This window comes from Sceloporus undulatus, chromosome 2 (assembly GCF_019175285.1).
Source record: "Sceloporus undulatus isolate JIND9_A2432 ecotype Alabama chromosome 2, SceUnd_v1.1, whole genome shotgun sequence".
NCBI classification, from domain to species: domain Eukaryota; kingdom Metazoa; phylum Chordata; class Lepidosauria; order Squamata; family Phrynosomatidae; genus Sceloporus; species Sceloporus undulatus.
In genome coordinates this window covers 302,775,835-302,795,496 of record NC_056523.1, presented here as the reverse complement: position 1 = coordinate 302,795,496, position 19,662 = coordinate 302,775,835, and positions in this window count along the sequence as shown.

Sequence of the window (19,662 nt, the reverse complement as noted above, 5' to 3'; positions counted from 1 at the left end):
GGATTTATTTATTCCAAATTGTTCACTAGGAACATCTTTTCTTTAAAAAAATTCCTACTCCTGAATGCTTGTTTACGAAAACCAAGGCATGGTCTATTCAGGAAATTTCTTGGCATTCTCTCATGTATAGAAACTGAGTACAGATGTTATTTTTTATTTTGCTTATAATCATGGAATACTAGAGTTGGTAGAGTTGGGACACCTAGTCCAACCTTATACCATGCAGGAATATACAAATAAAGCACTCCTGAAATATGTTCACCTAACCACAGTTTAAAGACCTTCAAAGAAGGATAGCCCACCACTCTCTGCGAGTCTATTCCACTATCAAAAAGCTGTTACAGTACTCCCTAGTGTTTAAGTGAAATCTTTTTCATAGTAATTTGAATCCATTGATTGCTGTTCTAGTCTCTTGGAGCAATCAAGTTTACTCCATATTCTACACAACACCCTTTCGGATATTTAAAAACAGTTATCATGTCACCTCTCATCCTTGTCTTCTACAAGCAAACATACTCAGCTTCTTCAGTCATTTCTCAGAAGGCTTTGATCATCTTGATAGCCCTTCTCTGGAAACATTCCAGTTTATCAATATCCTTATTGAACTGTGGTGACCAGAACTGGACACAGTATTCCAGATGGGGTCTGACCCAAGCAAAATAAAGTACTATTGCTTTCCTCAGTCTGGACACTATTCTGTTGATGCAGCCTAAAATTGAACTGGCTTTTTTGGCCACTAAATCACACTTTTGACTCATTTAAACTGTGCACTACTAAAACCGCTAGATCTTTTGCTGATGAGCTGCTTTCAAACTTGGTGTCATCCATTTTATATCTGTCCACTTCATTTTTTTCCTGCCTAGATGTACCATCTGAAATGTATTCCTCTTGAAATTAAATTTGTTGAAACTGATTTAGTTTTAGCCCAGCTCTCCAATCTGTTAAATTTATTTCAAATCCTAATCCTGTCCTCTGGGGAATCAGATACCTCTCCTAGTTTGGTGTGATCTGCAAATTTGATAAGCATGCCCTTCATTCCATCATCGAAATCATTTATCAATATGTTGAATTACACCAGGCCCATGACAGCACACTGAGTCATCCCACCAATCACCCCAAAGAAGTGCATCATTTGAAGAGTGTTCTTAAATGTACAAGATTTTTTTGTAAGTGTGGAAGTAGGCAATTTATGCAGACTTTTTTCCATCTATTGGCTTCTACATAAACTAGGGAGTAGTGAATATGTAAAAGACCCTCAAAAATCCCATCTTCCCTTGCCACTGCCTTTATTGCTTAGGTTGCAGGCCAGCATCACTTCTAGGGTGACACATTCCTGATACCATATTTATTACATTAACATCCTACTTTTCTACTTTAAAAAAACAATTAAAAATAGATTAAAACTTTTAAAAGTAGCCAGTTTAAAATTGTTAATTAAAAAATAGTTGAAACATAGAGAAGTTGTGAAAAACAAATTAGCTCTACCACACTAGATTCTGCCATTCCACCAGAAGATTTCTAGCACTGAATACAGCCCTGTATTTTCAACTTTGAAATATTTCCCTATCAAAAAATGATAAGCAATGGTTCACCTTATGAACATTTGTTCTCCTACTATAAATTCAATTTCCATATGTATACTTCACATATACCTGTAAGATCATACCACTTTGCTCAGTATAATACTAATTGCACCTATCAATTATGTTTCACATATTGTTTTTTCTATTTTCTTATGAGTTGCCTTGAGTATGGAGTTTGTTACAGTGAAAAAGTGTGTGATGGTGGTGGTGGTGGTGATGATGATGATGATGATTTTGCAGCAGTAAAATATTTTGCTCTTTATCTGGCCTGAAAAGGTTAATGTGTTGACTGGAGGAACATTCCTCTCAATTCATGATACAAATCATTGAGTAGCATTTTTTTTTCCTTTCTAATTTCAGACTGGAGGCTTCAGCTCATGCTATGTTTTTAGTTAGCGATGGTCTATTAAGCTGCTAATTTATCTACTGGAAATGCTGCTCCATAAATAATAGAGCAGTGATCCATAACCACCTTCTCCGTAACAGCCCAGAATCCACTGCAGCTAATAGGACAGAAAGGTTGGTTGCTAGGTGCCAAAATGCTTCTTGCCTATTTAGGAACTGCGATAGTTGTTTCTCCCTGCTAAGATGACAAAAGTGTAATTAGAGATTAATCAAGAGCTACATTAGTGGCACAGCTTCCTGCAGGCTGACTTCTGTCGCTCACCAGCAGTTAAGAGCATCTGCTTGTATTTACCAGTTCTTGGGAGGTTTCTAAATTTATTGTCTTATTTATGTGGAATGGTTAGGAAAAGAATTGTCAAGTTTGACTATGACTGCCTAACAAACTGAGGTAGGATTTGGAATGGCAACCTGCCATTTCATAATTCACACTTTTGTAACTCCTCATAACACATACTTTTACCTGAAGTGTAACATCTCATTCCACCCTTAACTTCTAAGATCAGATATTTACCAGTGTGTAATGTAATGTGTAATGTAAAATGAGATAACCGATGAAAGTCATCTGAGAACTGGCCAGGATCAACCACACAACTAAGCACATTCAGTCTTTTCTTGTGTTTTGTTGTTGTTGTTATTGCTGTTGTTGTTGTTGTTGTGTGCCTTTAAGTCCTTTCCAGCTTATAGTGACCCTAAGGTGAACCTACCATGGAATTTTCTAGGGTGAGAGTGTGTGACTTGCCGAGGTCACCTATGGCTGAGTGGGCAATCAAACCCTGGATGTCTGACACTCAAACCACTACAAACTCTCTCTATATGTGTGTGTGTGCGCGCGCATGCGTGCGTGCGTGTGCACATTTCTCCCATACATTTCTCCCATATGGGAGATGCATAAGGTGCAGAGAACAGGATATGCTTTCCTTTTTTTCTGCAATACTAAGTCAACTATAGACAAAACCCACTAGAGTGACTAGAGAGACAATGGCAGAAGACTCAGATTGAATCCAACTGAACATGGGCTAGAGCTCACTGGAAAGCCTATGCTGTGGAAGTGGTGGCAGCAAAGAAACTATACTTCTCTGCCACTATTATGTCTGCACAGTATCATCCAACGCTGTTTTGAGTTGTCAGGGGCTTTTTACGTTCTGGCCCCAAAGAAGGAAACAAAGACCACTCGACAGGATATTCCTATAAAGTTATCCTCCCAGTAGATTGAGATCGCTGCCAGAGACGGGTGAAAAGGACAAATCAACATTGGTGTTTACCAGAGGATTTTTTGAGGAGGAAGCCAACAGTCCTGTTTCAGTGATTACTAAAGACTTCGCAATATGGACACCGAGGGAACTACTGCAGTCACATGCAACACTTGTGGGATATTTGTCTTCTTGCCTACAGAAGTGGATAATTTCACATGCACCAAGTACAAGTTGGTAGCACTCTTGGAGGAGAAAGGACAGCAGTTGGAGTCTAGAGTAGCTACACTTCAGCATATTAGGGAGCAGGAGGATTTCCTGGACACAACAGAACTAACGATCTTGGATGAGTACCACACAGAAGAAGTTGCTGGAGCAGAGGAGGTCACTTCACATACACAGAAGGAAGACAGCTGGAGGAATGTCACACAGAGAAGTAGGCCAAGAAGGGATTGTTCTGGGAGCTTGAAGCTAGAGAACTGATTCGAAGCTCTTTCCCTTATCAAGGAGGATGAGGAAGAGCAGCATGGACAGACTTCAGGGACAGAGCAGGGGAGCTTGAGAGTTCTGCCAGAGGGAACAGTCACTGCTAAGCCTTGGAGGAGGTGTGTGGTCGTAGTGGGGGACTCCTTGCTGAGGGGTACAGAAGCAGTGATTTGTAGGCCTGACAAGATGTCTCGAGAGGTGTGTTGTCTCCCCGGGGCAAAGATCCGTGATGTGACAAGACTGGTCAAGCCTACTGACCAATACCCCTTCCTTTTGGTCCATGTGGGAACCAATGATACTGCAAGACACAGCCTTCAGAACATCAAAAGGGATTATGAGGCGCTTGGTAGGAAGCTGAAAGGAATGGATGCACAGGTTGTCATCTCATCTCTTCTGCCAGTTGAAGGGCACGGTCCAGGAAGGGAGAGGAAAATAGTGGATGTGAACAACTGGCTCCACAGATGGTGCCACCGAGAACGATTTGGATTCTTCTATCATGGGCTGCGGTTCCATGAGGAGGGACTTCTTGCAACGGACGAGTTGATCTCAACGCCAGTTGGAAGAAATGTTTTTGCCAACAGTCTCAAGAATTTGATCAGGAGGGCTTTAAACTGTGTTTCGTAGGGGAGGGAGACAATATTAAGGAAGGCAAAAGGGCTGGAGAAAATAGTCAAACTGACATAGAGGAAACAAGACAAATAGTGCAAGGACCCAACAGTGGGAGGCAAAAAAACTTGCACAGGCAGCAAGTGAAAGGGACCCATGGTCTGCAATTTCTCTACACTAATGCACAGAGCAAGGGAAGTAACCAAGATGAATTCGAACTCCTAGTACAACAAAGCAAATATGATATAATAGGCATCATTGAAACCTGGTGGGATGAGTCTCATGATTGGAATGTAGAAATAGAGGGATATAACCTTTTCAAGAGAAACAGGCCAAACAAGAAAGGAGGAGGAATAGCACTATGTGTCAGGGATATTTACACCAGTGAAGAGATCCAGAACATCAATACTGGCAGCCAGGTGGAGAGCATCTGGATAAAAATTAAAGGGGGGGGGGGACAACAAGGATGTTATGGTGGGAGTCTACTACAGACCCCTCAGTCAGATGGAGGAATTGGATGATGCCTTTATAGAACAGATGGCCACACACTCAGAAAGGAGAGATGTAGTAGTGATGGGCGGCTTCAACTATCCTGATATTTGCTGGAAATCAAACTCAGCCAAATCCTCAAGGTCTAGCAAATTCCTCACTTTTCTCGAAGATAATTTCACTGTCCAAAAGGTGGAAGAGACAACAAGGGGGTCAGCTATTTTAGATCTGATCCTAACCAACAAGGATGACTTGGTTAACGGGGTGCAAGTGGTGGGATCATTAGGTGGAAGTGACCATGTTCTCCTGGAGTTTGTTATACAGTGGAAAGGAGAAGCCAGACATAGGAGTTTATCGCACGCATGTTTGTAAACGTTCCGAGGTCTCAATGGTAACGGAACGGAACGGATTTTATCGCATAGCCTCGTTACTGAGATGTTTGCAATGGGTTCCCGTTTTGTTCCGTTCGCATAAAATGTCCCCGACGATTCTCTTCCATCTTCCCTCAACAGTAAACGTTATGAGAACAGAAAATCCTCTGTGTGGGATATCCTAGACATTCCAATTGCATCCCCGTCCGATCCCTACAGTTATGATGGGCCATCATGATATCTTTCCTTTACCAATTTCCCTTGCAAGATGTTTTAACGACTTTCATTCCTCAAAATTATAGAACATCTAGACATGTCTCTATATGAAAAATAAAGTAGGAAACAGTGTTTGATACCAGAAAAAGATTTCAGGTAGGTATGATAGGTTTGGAATAATTGTCCTCTTTTACCATTGAGAAAATGTAGGGCAAATTTTAGACCAAACTGTAGGACAAATGTAGGACAAAAGTAAGCCAAAAATGTTGGACTTTTTTCTGAAACCTTTTTGCTGGTCAATCTTCTACAGAGATTGGCTTCCTTATACGACTGGTGCTTCTCTGTAGGTCGGGCTGGAGTACTTCTACCAGATTAAAAAAAAAATTGAACGTTTCATGCGGAAATGTGTCTCCCACATGTCGTCATCCCACAAAGTCATCACCTCTTCACGCCACCAATTCTTCCTAAGAATTGGACGTAACCACCATCTCTGAGGTGATGGAAATGTGGATAGCCATTCAAGGAGATCTGTGTGTGTGTGTGGGGGGGGGGTGCATCCTCTACATCCCTGAGCTCAGCAAGGGCATGTCTGAGAGCAACTTTTTTAAAAAAACAAGCGGTACATAAGTGTCTTCCTTCTTCTCCGTTCCTGCTCCATTATCAGGTAATGGGAGATAGTATGAAGAAGGACCAAAACATGAGAATCCATCTTAGGATAGAACACACAGGGAACGAGAATGCCCCAAGCTCCCTTTGAAAACCACGCACAATTTTCTTTGTAAACTGCGCATGCTCAAAGATGGGATGGTCGGGGCATCATCGGGATGGGACCTGGCTGTGCGGTGATATCCGTTCACAGCGAGGTCCAAAAACGACAACAGGTCGTTTTCTCCATTAGCGGTGTGCGATAGCGATAGTTCTTTTCACGTTCACATAACGCTAAGAAGACTTAATGCGATAGCGTTCGTCGTCAGCCCATTTCCTGATCGGTCCACCTTATCAACAGGAATGGAATGGGAAAACTGTGAGTACGATAAGGTTCATAGTCAGACATACATTCTAGACTTTAGGACAGTGATGGTGAACCTTTTACAGACCAAGTGCCTAAATTGCAACCAGACCCCACTTATTTATTGCAAAGTGCCATGTCCTTCTGACTTTCTAGTAAGAAACGCTGGCAAACTCTGTGCTAGGGCAACATCATGTGTGCCCACAGAGCACACATGCGTGCCATAGGTTCACCATCACTGCTTTAGGAGAACGGATTTCAGTAAATACTAAAAGAGAAGGGAGTTCAGGATGGATGGGAGTTTCTCAAAAGGGAGATACTGAAGGCACAATTTCAAACAGTTCCACTGAGAAAGAAAAATGGGAGATGTCTCAAGAAACCAGGATGGATGACTAAGGAACTTTCAACTGAGCTAGGTTTTAAATGGAGCATGTATAATAAATGGAAAAGAGGGGAAATCACAAAAAAAGGAATTCAAAGAAATAGCAGGCATGTGTAGGGGTAAAGTCAGAAAAGCTAAAGCGCAGAATGAACTCAGGCTTGCTAGAGAGGTTACAAACAATAAAAAGGGCTTTTTTGGATATGTCTGCAGCAAAAGGAAGAAGAAGAAAATGGTAGGGCCACTGCGTGGAGAAGATGACAAAATGCTAACAGGGAACCGAGAAAAGGCAGAATTACTCAACACCTTCTTTGCCTCAGTCTTCTCAGAAAAGGCAAAGGGTGCTCAACCTGAGGATAATGGAGCAGAGGACAAAATAGGGGAATTTCAGCACAGAATAAATAAAGAGATAGTACAGGAATACCTTGTTAATCTAAATGAATTTAAGTCTCCAGGACCAGATGAACTACATCCAAGGGTATTAAAAGAACTGGCAAATGTAATATCGGAAACATTGGCAATAATCTTTGAAAATTCCTGGAGAACAGAAGTGCCAGCAGACTGGCGGAGGGCAAACGTTGTCCCCATCTTCAAAAAGGGGAAAAAACAGGATCCCAACAATTATCGTCCAGTTAGTCTGACATCTATACCAGGAAAGATTCTAGTTCAGATCATTAAACAGAGAGTCTATGAACATTTAGAAGGCAATTCCATAATCACAAAAAGTCAACATGGGTTTCAGAGAAACAAGTCATGCCAGAAAAATCTGATCTCTTTCTTTGATAAAATTACCAGCTTGGTAGATGAAGGGAATGTTGTGGATAGAGTATATCTTGATTTCAGTAAGGCCTTTGACAAGGTTTCCCATGACATTCTTGCAAACAAGCTTGTAAAATGTGGGCTAGACAAGGTAACTGTTACATGGATTTGTAATTGGTTGACTGGCTGAACCCAAAGAGTGCTCAACAATGGCACCTTTTCATCCTGGAGAGAAGAGACCAGTGGGTTCCCACAAGGCTCTGACCTGGGGCCAGTGTTATTCAACATCTTTATCAATGACTTGGATGACAGAATTGAGGGCATACTTATCAAATTTGCAGATGACACCAAATTAGGAGGAATAGCTAATACCCCAGAGGACAGGATCAAAATTCAAAATGTCCTGAATAGACTAGAAAGCAGGGCTAAAGCTAACAAAATGAAATTCAACACGGAGAAATGTAAGGTACTGCACTTAGGGTGAAAAAATAAAATGCACAGATATAGAATTGGGGATACCTTGTTGAATGAAACTACGTGTGAAAGGGATCTAGGAGTCCAAGTAGACCACAAGTTGAACATAAGTCAACAGTGTGATGTGGCAGCTAAAAGGGCCAATGCAATTTTAGGCTGCATCAATAAAAGTATAGTGTCTAGAATAGATCAAGAAAAGTAATGGTGCCACTGTACTCTGCTTTGGTCAGGCCCCACCTGGAATATTGTGTCCAGTTCTGGGCACCACAAATCAAAAAGGACATTGAGAAACTGGAACGTGTCCAAAGGAGGGCGACTCAAATGGTGAAGGGTCTGGAAACCATGTCCTATGAAGAACGACTTAGGGAGCTGGGAATGTTTAGCCTGGAGAAGAGAAGGTTAAGGGGTGATATGATAGCCCTTTTTAAATATTAAAAGGGATGTCATATTCAGAAGGGAGCAAGCTTGTTTTCTGCTGCTCCAGAGAACCGGACCTGGAACAATGGAGGCAAGCTGCAGGAAAAGAGATTCCACCTGAACATTAGGAGGAACTTCCTGACAGTAAGGGCTGTTCGGCAGTGGAACACATTCCCTCGGAGTGTGGTTGAGTCTCCATCTTTGGAGGTCTTTAAGCAGAGGCTGGATGGCCATCTGTCGGGTACGCTTTGATTGAGATTTCCTGCATGGCAGGGGGTTGGACTGGATGGCCCTTGTGGTCTCTTCCAACTCTATGATTCTATGATTGCACACTGTGAGGAATTTGCAAGACACTTCGCAGACAAAATCACTCAGATTTGCTCTGACTTGGATGCTGTAGTTGATACAGGTCCACTGGATGTAATCTTAGCACCTGCTTGTCCCATATTATTGAATAAGTTTCAAGTTGTGCAGCCTGAGGATGTGGATAGGATCCTTGGAGAAGCGAGGGCCACCACATGCACATTGGATCCTTCCCCTTCCTGGCTTCTGAAATAAGCTAGAGGGGAACTGGCTGAGTGGATAAAGGGAGTGGTGAATGCTTCACTGCAGCAAGACAAATTTCCATCCTGCCTAAAGGAGGCTGTGCTGAAGCCATTATGAAAAAGACCTCCCTGTATCCCACCATTCTAGATAACTATTGGCCAATCTCTAACATTCCATTCTTGGGCAAGGTTCTGGAGTGAGTGGTGGCCTCCCAGCTCCTGGGGTTTCCGGATGAAATTATTATCTAGATCCATTTCAGTCTGCCTTCAAACCTGGCTATGGCACAGAGACAGCTTTGGTTGCCTTGATGGATATCCTACTCAGGGAAATGGACAGGGGGAGTGTGTCCCTGTTGGCTCTGCTAGATCTCTCAGTGGCTTTTGATATCATCAACCATGGTGTCCTGAGCCCCCTTTCTGTGATGGGACTTGGGGGCACTGGTATGCAGTGGTTTTGGTCTTTCTTGGAGGGGTGGACTCAAAAGGTATTGTTGGGGGACTCCTTTTCAACTTCTTGGCTGCTAGCCTGTGAAGTCCCACAGGGGTTCTGTGTTGTCCCCCATGCTATTTAACATTTACATGATATCTCTGGGAGAGATCATGCAGAGTTTTGGGGTGCAGTGTCATCAGTATGCAGATGATATCCAACTCTATCTCTCCTTTCCATCTGTCTCCAAGGAGGCTGGCTCTGTGTTGAACCAGTTTCTGCTGTCAGTAATGGACTGGATGAGGGCAAACAAATTGAAGCTTAATCCAGACAATGAAGAGATGCTCCTGGTCAGTCGTAAGGCAGATCAGAGAATTGGGGCTTTGCCTGAACTGGATAGGATTGCACTTCCCCTGAAATCTCAGGCTCATAGCTTGGGTGTGCTCCTGGGCTCCACTCTGACCCTGGATGCCCAGGTTTTAGCAGTCTCCAGAGTGCATTTGCACAGGTAAAACTAGTGTGCCAGTTGTGCCCATTCCTTGAGATGTCAGATCTGGATATGGTGACACATGCCTTGGTTACATCCTGTTTGGACTACTGTAACACACTCTATGTGGGGCTGCCTTTGGAAACTGTTCAGAAATTTCAGCGGATCCAAAATGCCACAGCTAGAATGCTGACCGGAACCAGTTAAAGGGAGCATATAATTCCTGTATTGAAACAGCTTCACTGGCTACCAGTTCATTTCTCAGCACAATTCAAAGTGCTGGTCATAACCTATAAATCCCTACATGGCTTAGGTCTATTTGAGAGACCGTATCTTCCCATATGAACCACCTAGAGACCTAAGATCCTCTAGAGAAGATTTTCTCTCAGACCCACCACCATCCAAGGCTCATTTAGTGAGGACACGAGAGAGAGCCTTCTCAGTGGCTGCTCCCACCCTGTGGAACCCTTCCACAGAAGGCTAGGCTGACCCCCTCCCTGCTAGCCTTTCGCCGGCAAGCAAAAACATATTTATTCTAGCAAGCTTTTTAAGAACTTGAAGGCCTGGTTTTAGGGGGGAGGGTAGATTATTTTTAACTTTTGTATGTTCTAAATTTTGTATGTTTAAAAATTTTAACTTTTTACTGTTTAATTAGGCTAATTTAACTGCTTTTTAAAATGTTGTTTTAATGGGTTTTTGTATTGTGAGATGCCTCAGGTCCCTTTTTGGAAAAAAGGCATGATAAAAATTAAATAAATAAAAACAAATAAAAACATGTCATCAACAAACAGGTTGAAAAGAACGTATCAGCCCCTTGTTTATCCTTTTTCCAAGGACAGTGCACCCTTCCCATCCATGGGCTTCACTTCCATCCCCCACCCTCCCCCCTGACCCCGTGGATGAGAAAAGTTGTGTATGCTGAAGACCCATTATAGCTAATAGGGGTGATGTGTGTGCGGCTACACTGGTGCAACTACATGCACACACCACCATGGGCAAGAATGGTGTAGGGCAATCCATGGATGGCTAGCCTGCTGATATGGCAGGCCCGATGTATTATATATTGAAATATACTGTTTGATACATAAATAAGATTTATAAGGAAGGATGGCATATAAGCCAAATCAATAAAGTTGTGGAGGTACATGACATGATGGCATGTGGTGATTACACCCACACAGCTATTCAACAACTTTTTCTTTTCGTGAAGTGAAAACATTAGAATGTGATGTTTGGGATATCAATGCGAAATGAAGAATTGGGAACTAAAGGTACTATGTGCTCTGGAAACACACATAGGCTAACATTTTACATTGTCTCAGTGTAGCGTATACTACATTATGCAGCCCCCATACAGAATACTAACATTGTACAAGATATGCAAAGAAATGGGAGATGCACAATGTATAAATGTTCTTTATGCGCAACTCTTTTTCTTCCACTGTCAAATGAATATGGCCTTTGTATAATGTCTAAATAACCACTCTGCATGTTAGTACAACACATGAGAAAGGAATCCTATAGAGGACATCTTTGGGTTCCCAGGAAAAAGGGAAACCCTTCTCTGCCTGCAAAGAAGGTGATTTTTGGATAAAGAAGGAGGTTTTTACTTTGAAATCATATACAGTTTGTAACTAGAGTGGGGGACACCCCCAAAGTCTGGCGTGGTGCAACAAATTTTCTTGGACCACAGATCATCACAGCTTGCAAGTTGCCTCTGTGCTGAGTAAGTCCCTTATTATTTCAGTGTCAGAGGGGATAAAAAGGGAAGCATTTCAGGAAGATGCTGTTATAGAATTCTATGGGCCTTTCAGCCTATAGGATTCAAAGCTTTCCCATTCCCCTGACAAGCTCCTGCAGGAGGGAAGACTACAATTTTCTCTTCCAATGAGAACAAAATAATAATAAGAAACTAAAAGTGGCTGAGTAAAAAGGAAAACATAACCCCTTTCACACCTTCCTCCTCCCAATGTAAACCTAGCAGATCATATGAAGTGATGGGTGCATCACTACTAGTTTTCTATCTCCGTTACCACTGCAATAACTAAGAGTAGTTAGTATCTTATCCTATTATATTCTTGAGACATCTCAAGGACTGCATTTAAAGAACCATTTTTCAATACTGAGCAATCACTTGGTGTTTTTGTCACTTTTGCAACTTGTGCTAAACATCTTGCCCTAGTTTGCAGTGAGGATGCCACAAAGTGCCTGTCTGTACCATGCCATAGTTAGAATTCTTTCTCTCCCTCACCAAAAATCCCAAGATTTTATAGGAATTGAGCCATGGCAATTAAAAGGCGTCATATTGCTTTCACTGCATAGTGAAGATATCCTCTAGTTTCCTTAATTTTATATTACAGGTGCTCTTTTCTGGCATTTCTTTTTTAGTTTAGGTTTTTGGCTACAGTTTCCTTACTGATTATCTATGGAAAAATACATCTGTAAGCTTCATTTAAATGTTTGCTTCTCTCCTTAACATTTAAGTAATCTACTAAGTAGCATTTAACAGAGAAAACTGAAAAACCCAGAAATTTTTATCTCATGTTCACCCCTCATTTTTACTATTATAATTTCAGGAACAGAAAACAGACAGAGTACTCTTGCAATGTTTAACAGTGTTGCCATTAACAGGTAATATTTTCAAGGATGTTTGTTGCTAGCCTGGAAAAAGCAGAGTAGTTTTATGTAGTATGATAATAATAATAAAAAATAAATTATCTAGGATCAGGCAAGAACCTTAGTATAAACTCTAGCAGTCACTTGGGATCAAACGCTAGATCCAAATGGCAGCTGCGTACCAGAGATGAACAATTTTCTTCTACACAATTACCTTGATTGAAGCTAATCTGATTTGGACTATACATGTATCTAATCTTACATAAGGACTGATGCCTTTGGTGGTTGAATTAGGTCAAAATACAAAAGATAAAATAGCTAATAAGGAAGGAACATTATAAAAAAAAATTAAAGCCACAATTGTACTCTGTCTTTGCAAACCCAGTGCTTTGATGAAAATTGTTTATTGCATGACTAAGTTTCTATGTGGAAGGTGTCTTGTGGGCTTTGAAGATTTTGTCATATAGCCTTAGAAATAAAATTAAAAAAAATGAGCAAATTGCTGTGCTTTTCTGTAATTTTGTAAAACAAGATGTTTTCAAGATAAATTATACTAGCGGATGGTATCTGTCTTGAACCACAAAACACATTTAAAATACCTGTAATTTAGTCATTTTGAAGCATGCATGAAAAAGGTAATAAACACAGCCATCCTAGTTTGCCGACACACTGACTTCACAAGTTGGCAAGATCTCAGGCTTGCTAAATATCAAAGATGGGATTGGTACTGTACAAACGAAACTACCTGAAATTGCTTTCAAATTTAAGGTGCAATTTATTTCAAATTGCATAAAGTTGAAGATAGAGGTTCTAACTCACATAGACAACAAACATGCAGTTTTTGAAGAACTGTGGTCACAAGACACAATCCTATTACTCTCGAGTAATCTCACTGAGTTTAGTGAAGACATACTAGTCAAAGTGCCATCTTCTTAGTTACTTTGGGTGCAATATTATTTCCAGCTATTTCAGTTGTATCTAGGCTTTGACATAGATGATCTAATTTATTTTGATGTCAGAGGCAGCAAATAAAGACAGCTTTCCAGAATATAAAATTAAATAAAACTGACAATTTGCTGTTCTTTAATCCTATTCAGTACACAGAACATAAAGCATTTTTTTCCCTTTTCTCTCTTCATCTGCATGCAGGGATAGACAAATTTCAATGGTTTGGGGTCATATTCTGCTCCAATCTACCATAGACCACACTGAGCCTGAAAAGTGCAAATTGGGAAGGAAGTCAAAACTGGATGTGGGTTTCTATCCACAGGGTGACTAGAGGTCTTTCTTTTCCCAGACCCATCCTTCATTTCAGCATTATGTCTGGAGATCCAGGAGAAATTGCAAAATGCTTTCTATTTGTATCCATAAAGCCTTGAACCATCTGGTGCCTCTAACTCAACAGCTTTATTATTGCCTCAGTTGGTGCAAAGAGCTGTGGAGAGCTGACCATGTGGTGTTTTTGTTTGTTATTTCCTATGGACGTGTGAAAAGGAAAGGTCTTGGGAAGGGTGACCTTTTCCCCCAGTGCCACTCCTCCAAGCCTTTATGAGCAGGAAGCCACATTTTGAGGTGAAATATTTGGTGTAGCGGGCCTCAGAGGGACCTGGAGGGCCACAAAAATTGCTTTGAGGTACATGCAGCTCTGGTCCACACATTGCCAGCCCCTGACCTAATGTCCAGCCCAGCCCTGGGACTGAGCAATATTATTTCTTTGTCCCCTCCAAATTATATGAGTAGCCAGTATATTTACTTGGCCAGCTCTAAAGCAGGTCAAGAATACTATACAGTCAGCCCTCCATATCCATGGATATTTTTTATTCACAGATTCAAGCATCCACATCTTGAAAATCTTTTAAAGTATATAAATTCCAAAAAGCAAATCTTGATTTTGCTGTTTTATATATGGGACACCATTTTACTATGCCATTATATTCAATGGAACTTGATCATCCACAGATTTTGGTATCCACACAGGGTCCAGGAACCAAACTCCAGCTGATACCAAGGGCTGTCAATAATGTGGGAAGCTCAGAACCAATTTCTATATTATATTAAATTATCTATATTCAAACCAGTAAAATTACTACAAGTTGAGTCTCCTGTATCCAGAATTCCAACATATTCCAAAACCCAAAACTTTTTCATGGGTTGCTATGATTGTGACACCTTTCTTTTTATATGCTTCAGTGTACACAAACTTTGTTTCATGCACACAGTTAACAAAAATGTTGTATAAAATTACCTTCAGGCTATATGTCTAAAGTTTATTTTATATGAATAGATTTTGCATTTAAACTTGGGTTCCATCTCCAAGAAATCTCAATATGTCAATATATGTAATACAGATATTCTAAAATCCCCCCCAAATATGAAATCCAAACAATTCTGGTCCCAAACATTTCAGATAAGGGTTATTCAAATTGTGTTGTTCCTGTGGTTGTTGGTTATTGTTGTTGTTATTCCTTGTCACTTTGGGGGTTTTCTGCCTCAAGTGCCAAAAGCACCTACATTTTAAAGAGACTTTTTTCAGATGAGGCAGTGTTCTTCCCGTTTTTTTCCAGCATTCCCAGGTAACAGAGGCTTTCAAGCTGAAATTTTGAACATACTAACCAGAAAGAAAATTCCATTAAGGTGAATGGGACCTAACTTCAATTATGTCTCAAAGAAAAGACCACTAGTAGGTAATGGCTTCTCTGTTAGTGGGGCAGTGAACTCACTACAGTGGTACCCCGGGTTACGAATTTAATTCGTTCCGCCGCCGCGTTCGTAACCCGAAAATCTTCGTAAGCTGAAAAAGCCATAGGCGCTAATAGCGAAAGCCGTGATTTCGTGCGAAAAAGCGCCGAAAAGCACCAAAAAAATTTTCGTAACCCGAAATAACCTTCGTAACTCGGAACAGTTTTTTTCAATGGATTTTTTTCGTAACCCGGAAATTTCGTAAGGCGGCGCATTCGTATCCCGGGGTACCACTGTATAAGTTTTAGGGTCAACATTAAAGGAGCTATCCAAAGAGCTGTAACCTATCTCTCAAATACATTCAGAATCTGTTGTTGAACAGGCACTTGGAAGATCTAAGTTCTAGTTCTCATTCAGCCATAAAACTCACAGGGTCATTTTAAGCCAATCATTCTCTCTCAGTCTTATTGGAGATAATCTTGTTATGAACTTATAAAGAGCTCACGGGATGAAAGACAAGCTATAAACGTACCTAATAAGGAAATACATTTTGAAATCTAAATGGCATACACTGCTCTACAGTGCTTCCAGTTCCTTGGAGGAGTTTACTCAGAAGATGGTGATGAGGGATTCCTGTTGAACATTCTGACCATTATCCTATGGGGTCCCTCAGGGCTTGGTTCTGTCCCCCATACAGTTTTAATACTTACATGAAATTGCTGGGGGAGAGGTCATGCAGAGTTTTGGGGTTCAGTGTCACCAGTATAGAGATGATGCTCAACTCTGTCTCTCCTTTCCACCCCAAGGAAGCTGCTTTTGCACTAAACCAATGTCTACAATCAGTAATGAACTGGGTAAGGGTGAACAAACTCAAACTTAAACTAGATAATACAAGTGATCCTGGTTAGTCATAAAGTGTATCAGGAAACAGGGATTAAGACTAAATGAGGTTATACTCCTTCTAAAAAACTCAGGTTCATAGTTTGGGCATACTCACAGATTCAGCTTTGAATCTGGATAATCTAGAAATGTTTACTGCCCACAAATGATACAAAAACTCTGCTAGGAGGTGTGGGGTGACATTTTTGCCATGTTTTGCAGGCCCCTGAGCTATTTTAGGCCCATGAGTAATTAAGATCTTTATTACAGTCATAGGCCAGAGTAAAAAGGGAAGAAAACAATCAATTTAAAAAAAACATAGAAAGGGGTAGACGTTAAATAGATATAAATAAATATCATTATGTTATATAAAATATGATATCAAACACATTATCAGTCATTATCCGTTATAACACCCAGCTAGATATTCATTATTCTAGACCAGTGGTTCCCAACCTGTGGGTCAGGACCCCTTTGGGGGTCAAATGACCCTTTTATGGGGGTCGCCTAAGACCATTGGAGAACACCTATTTAATTACAGTTATGAAGTAGCAACGAAAATAATTTCATGGGTTTGAGTCACCACAACATGAGGAACTGTATTAAAGGGTCGCGGCATTAGGAAGGTTGGGAACCACTGTTCTAGACCATGCTACAAGATATCACCTGATGAATTTTAATCACTGCTGCACAGAATTTGGCCACTTTATTTGTTATAACAGGTATTGTACCTGAAAGCAACAGTGAAACAAAGAACTGGTCTGTAAATCCTAGGTATTTGTGCAAGGTGGGTGAGGTCCTACACATTTAGTCCTGTGATTTCCCTGATTGAGTCTATCAATCTGACACATAGTCTTCCTCTCTTTCTACTTACCTTTACCTTTCCTAGCAGTATTATCTTTTCTAACGAGTTATGCTTTCTCATGATGTGTCCAAAGTATGACAAATTCAATTTGTTTATCTCGGTTTCCAGGGAGATTTCAGGCTTGATCTGTTCAAGGGCTTATTTGTTTGCTCTTTAGGCTTCTGACTTCTAAAAATGGCCATGGAAGTGGCTTAGAAAACCCAGGCAGCATGCGGGTGGCAATTTGGTGGCAACTTCTGTGTGATTGGACCGGCTGCCTCCTGAATTAACACTGAATTCAAGAAAGGTAAGCTACTGTTTTAACCCCATGGGATAGGATCCTAAGTCTAGCTATCTGACTTGCTGTCTTCCTCTCTTTCTGCTGCCTTCCATTTTTACCATCATCATTGCTTTTTCTAATGAATCTTTTGTTCTCATGGTGTGTCCAAAGTACAACAGCCTCAGTTTAGTCATCCTGGTTTCCAGGTAGAGTTTGGGCTTTGTCTGCTCTGGGACCCATTTAGTTATCCTTTTGGTCATCTATGTTGACCTCAGCATTCTTCTTCAGCACTACATCTCAAATTAGTTGATTCTTTTTCTGTCTGTTTTCTTCACAGTCCAGTTCTCACATCTATACATGGTGATGAGGAATACAAAAGAGAGAGGGGGGAAGGGAGAGGGAGAGAGAGATGTTGCTGCCAAATGCTATGATTTATTTGTTATTTTTATTTTCTCATTTGAATAGTATTCCTGCATTTACATTTTTAAAGTTCATTTTAAAAATTCACTCATAATACATCAGCTACTTAGTTACATATGAGTAAGTAAATAACATCTCCTTGCCCATCCTCACAAGCACTAACAGCCAACAGCCAAACCAGGATAAGGAATTCTGTTCCATTGGGAGGGGGAGAGGGTGCAACCCCCACTGGTGAAACCCCAGAAGAGGGGGTGACAACTGGTCAGACCCTCCTCCTGCTTTCCCTCTTACCTTCCCCACATATGCTATCCTCATACTGTCCCCACACTCTGCCCGTGCTCATTTCCACCGCCTGAATCATCCCGGCATTCCCTCCCATGATCATACACTACACATACACTACCATGCCATCCTCACATGCATTCCCCCCCCCACACACACACACACTCCATCCTGTCATTTTTCTCACTAGGATGGGAAGGAAGCGTGCGCCACCCAGAAGCCCCCCAGATGACCCACCCCCTGAAAGCCACACCTCCAAACCAAGTGACACCTGGTGCAGGGACGTCACAGCCACAGGTAGCATGAGGAGGAGGATATTTCCAGCCCCCTCCCTCCAGCAAGTAAGGCTGAATCAATATCTTGTGACTGATTGTCAGTCTTATTCACGGGTGGGAGGGGAGCAGAAATATTATCTTCTTTGTGCTCAGATGACCAGCTGAATAGACCTCATATGCTTGATTCAGCTGCTGCTTGTTAAGACAGGGGTGATGGTGCATAATCTTACTAAGCAGAGCAGTTACAGAACCATAATTCTAGGTTGTGAATCCATAATTCCAAAACAGAATTGCAGATATTTAAATGAACTGTACACAAAGCAAAGAGATTTAGCAGTTCAGATTACTATCCAAATGTCCATTTAATTAAAATATTTCAGAACAATTTCATCACACCTTATAGCCAATTATAATTCAGATAAGTGGTTAACATTATATTTCTCTACCCATTTTTGTATGGAACAAAGGAGTTATCTTGAACATGTACTTTTCTCTTTATTCCTTACACAAGGTCAGAAAATGACTGTTGTGTTTCAGCTATAGGATGCATATCCTTGAATAACTGGTACCATTGATTGAAGCTCAGTGAGAATTTTACACCCAATTTATAGATTTCTTGAACTAAATGCTCACAATGGAAAGACTAGCAGCTGATTAATTTTAGTGCCACAAATGGCACTGCAATTAATTCAGGCAAATTCATAGAAGTAAACAACACCAGAAGAACAGGTGTTTAGTATTAGCCTGTTCAGGTTCTCCTTTTCAGATCTGTGAAGAAGCACTAATATGTATAAAACCATAAAAGATGTGATTTGCAAGTATGGAAAGAGACCAGAAATTATATATTTGAATTACAACATATTTTGTTTACCTGCCTCATTGTAAATCAGTGTTGAGGTCATTGTTCCCTTGGATATATTCTATTGGAACATTCAATCTGGTAGTGGACCAGGGCAGAATAGTTGGTGGGGACAGAGCCACCAAAAAGCAAAACCATCTCCCTCTCTTTCTTCCCTCCTTTTATCTGCCCCCACATAATCTATCACTTTCTATCTCCTCTTCTTTCTCAGTTGGCTGTTGGAAGAGGGACAGATAATCTTCCCAGCTTTCTCAAGACAGAACTTGCTGAAGATTTTTGATGTTAAATTGAACGAGTACCTATGACCTGAAGACCCCATATCGACCATTCTTTGCTATTTCAATAGAAATGATACATGGATTTTCACTGATTAAGAACAATGAGGTGTGCTAGTCTTCAAGGTACCTCCAATTTTTAATGATTTTCCCCGGCAATGGATTAACACAACTAGTCTATCAGTTGTCTTTGGAAGATCAGGCTGTATCTACTACCCATCTGTCTTTATCCAAAGGTGACCAAGATGGGAGGAGAAGATGCTGCCATTATAGGAGCATATAACGTAAGAATACAAGCTGAAGTCAAGATGTGAAGACTCGCTAATACCAGCACAAAGTGATTACATCCTCATTAATATGCTCATTAAAGACCTAAAAAGCCTAGAATTAGAGTGATAAGGGATTGGCAT